The sequence below is a fragment of the Babylonia areolata genome, chromosome 15 (assembly GCF_041734735.1).
Source record: "Babylonia areolata isolate BAREFJ2019XMU chromosome 15, ASM4173473v1, whole genome shotgun sequence".
In the NCBI taxonomy this organism is placed as follows: domain Eukaryota; kingdom Metazoa; phylum Mollusca; class Gastropoda; order Neogastropoda; family Buccinidae; genus Babylonia; species Babylonia areolata.
The window spans coordinates 20,022,108-20,027,107 of NC_134890.1; positions in this window are offsets into that span (position 1 = coordinate 20,022,108).

Consider the following 5,000-nt stretch of genomic DNA (forward strand, 5'->3'; position numbering starts at 1 on the left):
TTCTGTTCTGCTCTGCTCTACTCTACTCTGTTCTGCTCTGCTCTGCTCTGCTCTACTATGCTCTGCTCTGCTCTGCTCTGCTCTGCTTTACTCTGTTCTGCTCTGCTCTACTATGCTCTGCTCTGCTCTGCTGTACTCCACCCTACTCTACTCTACTATGCTCTACTCTGCTCTGCTCTGCTCTGATCTTCTCTGCTCTGCTCTGTTCCACTCCACTCTACATTACTCTGCTCTGCTCCACTCCACTCTACACTACTCTGCTCTGCTCCACTCTACTCTACTCTGCTCTACTCTACTCTGCTCTGCTCTGTTCTACTTTACTCTGCTCTTCTCTGCTCTACTCTTCTCGACTCGACTCTTCTGTACCATAGTCCTGTGTTGTGTCGTGCAGGGAGGGTGGGGTGGGGTGGGGTGGGGTGGGGTGGGGTGGGGGTTAACTGTTTATAAAAATAATGTCAGCGCCCCTCCAAGTCTTAACTGTACAGCGCTTGGGTCTTGGTGTTGGTGTTGGTGCAGAATTTGTCGTTCGATGGGGTGAAGTCCTGCCGTGCTGTGTTGTGTCCTTGTACACATTGTTTTCTTTTCTTTTTTTTTCTTTTTTTTTTCTTTTTTTTTTCTTTTTTTTTCTTTCTTGTCACCCCTCTTCTTTGCACTGTTTCCTCCATATATTGGGATCCTGAGGGCATTGAGGGCCCTCCAAGCACAGTAGACCCCCCCCCCCCCCCTCCTACAATCCTCCCCCCCCCCCTTCCCTCCAACCCCCCACTAAGTCTCACTTTCTTTTCTTTTTTTTTCCAATTAATGATTAATGGCATACGGATAAGGACTATGAGTACGAAATTCTGACTAAGAGCACACACTTGCACTTGCACTTGCAGAAATGTTAATAATGGTCAAAGTTATGACCGCTGAACGTTAATGGAAGAAGAAGAAATTAACGACAACAAACCGACGATTCCTTACTGCAAGGGAAACAACCCCATGTCAGTAGACCAGTCAACACATGGTTTTTTTGTGTTGTTGTTTCCCTTTATTGAGGAGGAAGGTGGCAGAATGGTTAAGACGCTCAGCTGCCAATACAGAGAGTCCGTGAGGGTGTGGGTTCGAATCCCGCTCTCGCCCTTTCTCCTAAGTTTGACTGGAAAATCAAACTGAGCGTCTAGTCTTTCGGATGAGACGATAAACCGAGGTCCCGTGTGCAGCACGCACTTGGCGCACTGAAAAAGAACCCATGGCAACGAGAGTGTTGTCCTCTGGCGAAATTACGTAAAATGAAATCCCCTTTCATAGGTACACAAATATGTAAGCATGCACTCAAGGCCTGACTAAGCGCGTTGGGTTATGCTGCTGGTCAGGCATCTGCTCAACAGATGTGGTGTAGCGTGTATGGATTTGTCCGAACGCAGTGACGCCTCCTTGAGAAAGTGAAACTGAAACTGAAACTATTGTGTTCGCCAAGACAAAGGTGACAATTCCTTCTTCAGTTTTCTTCTTCTTGTCGTCGTCGTCGTCGTTGTTCTTCTTCTTCTTCTTCTTCTTCTTCTTGTTCTTCTTCTTCTTCTTCTTCTTCTTCTTCTTCTTGTTCTTCTTCTTCTTCTTCTTGTTCTTCTTGTTCTTCTTCTTCTTCTTCTTCTTCTTCTTCTTCTTCTTCTTCTTCTTCAAGTTGTTGTTGTTCTTCTTCTTGTTCTTCTTGTTCTTCTTCTTTTTCTTCTTCTATCCCGTAGTCTCAAGACCACTGATCACCTGACAACCACTTCTCTCCATTTCCGGAAGAAAAAAAATCTCCACCCTTTGCCCACCAAGCTCTGTTACCGAGATTCGAACCAGACACCATCAGATTGAAAGTCCAACGCTTTAACCACTCGGCTATTGCGTCCGTCCTTGCCGGACTGACTGTCTCGGCCACTTCTGCTGATCATAAGATGTGACCATACCATTTCAGCTTCCGTTCGCTGTGGTTCGAAGATCTTCATAGGATCCGATGGTTAGCCTTGACGGCCGCTACGGTCCTGTCTTGTTTTCTTGTTTCATTTCAGTAGTTTGCTCTGATGGCAGAAACAGAAAGAAGAATCCAAGCTTTCGAAACCAAGTGCTTGAGGAGACTACTACACATCTCCTACAAGGAGCACAAGACCAATGACTATGTGCGGAACCTGGTCAGCAACCTTGTTGGGCCCCAAGAACCACTGCTGGCGACTGTCAAACGACGGAAGATGGCATGGTTTGGTCACGTCATACGACATAACACCCTCTCCAAAACCATCTTGCAAGGGACTGTAGAGGGAGGGCGCAGACGGGGGCGGCAGAGAAAGAGCTGGTCCGACAACGTCAAGGAATGGACCAAAATGACGATGCCAGATCTCCTCACGACAGCTGCCAACAGAACGGCGTGGCGAGCTATGACATCTTCCTCATGTCCCCCCAGCGACCCCAGCGGTCGAGGGAATGAGTGAGTGAGTGAGTGAGTGAGTGAGTGAGTTTGCTCTCTCTAGATCTATTTGACGTAACTATATTTCATTGTTACTAGTTTTTTTCTCTGCCCCCCCCCCCCCCCCCCCCTCCCCCCGGTCATTCTGTTTAATGTTTTGGACAAACCTTAAGTGGTGGACTCCCAAGGCCTGCTTAGCGCGTTGGGTTCAGTTACGTGAATAGATGATCGGGCATCTGCTCTTTTTGTGGGTTTTTTCTTTTTTTTTTTTTTCTTCTTCTTTTTTTAAGGCAGATTTGGTACATATGAGGATCAGCCCACATGCATTCACACCTTGAAAATGAAACTGAAACTGATGTGATCTCTTCAGGAGATGCCGAGACATTTTCGGAAGCATCTCGTCTCTATGGCCTCATGGACTTCGGCAACTGGGTGGTCTTTCTTTCACGGGAAATAACCCATGTCAGTAGACAGTCAACAGATGGCTGGGTGTTGTTGCTTCCCTTTATATTTTTCGCCAAGACGAAAGCGCTTTGGCTGTTTTGGGCAAGTTGGTGTTGTTGATGATGTTTTAATTCTCTGTCTCTGTCTCTGTCTCTGTCTCTGTCTCTGTCTGTCTCTCTCTGTCTCCTCACCTCCCTCTTTCTCCCTCTGTTCTTATCTTCCTCCCAACCATCCCCCAACCCCCCACCCTGATGATTAGCCCTCAGTCCATGTCCTGTCAGTGCTCTGTTATCACAACATCATGTATCAATTTACCGACAATAATATTAATAATGATTATGATAATTATCATCATCATAACAACAAGAAAATGAATAATGTTGACACTAATTGTACTACTAAGAATAAAAGCATCATCATCAACAACAATAACAATAATAAGAAGAAGAAGAATGGAATCTTTCTGGTCTGATTCCTGGAAAGATAAAAAAAAAAAAAAAAAAAAAAAAAATGCTACCCGACCATATCCCCTCAAATACAACATCTGAGCAATACGCTGTTCTGAGGAAAAACAACAACAAGAAGCAAAAAACAAACGCATCAGTTTTTGCAAATCTGGGAGAATCTGGTTAGAACTAAAATAACACACACACGCACACACACACACAACAGAGAGAGAGAGAGAAAGAGAGAGGGTTGAGGAAGATATGGAGAAAGTTTCAGTTTCAGTTTCAGTAGCTCAAGGAGGCGTCACTGCGTTCGGACAAATCCATATACGCTACACCACATCTGCCAAGCAGATGCCTGACCAGCAGCGTAACCCAACGCGCTTAGTCAGGCCTTGAGAAAAAAAGAAAAAAAAAGGTGAATAAATTGTAGATACGCTTACATAAATAAATAAATAAATAAATAAATAAATGGAGAAAGCTTTATATATATTTTCTTAAGTGTGTGCTTCTTTTTAAGCCACTGATTATTAGATATATTCAATCCCGTGCATGATAGAACGGTGTTCTAAAGACTGAACAGATTACATTTCGATTCTGATGATGAATTAGATAGAGAAGAAGAGGTTGGATTGCAGAGGGACGGATTTGACTCAGTGGATTGTTGAATACTGGCACTAAGGGGAGTGAAGCTGGATGTTCCCTCTGTTAAGCAAAGGGGAGTGAACCTGGCAGTAATTTCCAATCAAACGTATTGCCTTTTTTCCCCCCCTAACGACATAATCTTTTAATTCTTCTGCTTTACATGCAGTTTGACATGATGCTAAAGTAGTGTTTGCTAATCAATATACACGCTGAGAGCAGTTGAGTAAGTTTATTGGTGCACCACACCATATCTTTATATCATGTAACGTCTTATGTAAGTGAGGTAATTATGTAAGATTTTCTTTGTAAAAGGTTGAAAAACAATGACAAAATATTGTAATTATAGCTATCAAATTATGCAAGAACATTGTATGAAAAAGAATATAAGGCTTTAGCATAATGGTTTACCAGTAATGATGGGAAGTTACAAGAAATCAAAAAAGGAACTATGCTAAAATTTGACAAAAGTGGATACAGCACGACATTATGAGGATTTTGATTTGGTTGGGTGGCATTGCAGAGGGATGAAAGTTGGCCAAATTTAACTGTGAGTGTTAGGACGATCTCTGCGGGGATCCCACCCAATAACTCTACTCCGTTCTTTGGAGGAAAATGTGTTGTTTTTTTGTAGAAGTGTCTACATATGGATAGGTCAGATAGAGGGGGGAATTTGTGTGGGAACCAAGGGGTAGAGAGTAGGCCAGTGTGGGGGGGTGGAGGGAGAGTAGGACGGGATGGGCAGGGGGTGGAGAGGGAGTAGGGTGGAGAGTATAGTAGGCAGGGTGGGGGGAGAGTAGGTCAGGGGTGGATGGGCGTGGGTGGGGGGAGAGTTGGATTGGGAGGACAGGTAGGGGGTGGAGGGAGAGTAGGACAGGGGTGGGGACAGGCAGCGGGTGGAGGGAGAATAAAGTAGGACAGGAGGGACGGGCAGGTGGTGGAGGGAGAGTCTGAAAAAGACAACATAACTTCCTCCATAGAGTAGAAGAGTGGATTTGGGTGTGATCTACTCCCCTCCCCCTGTTCTATTTCTCCATCTT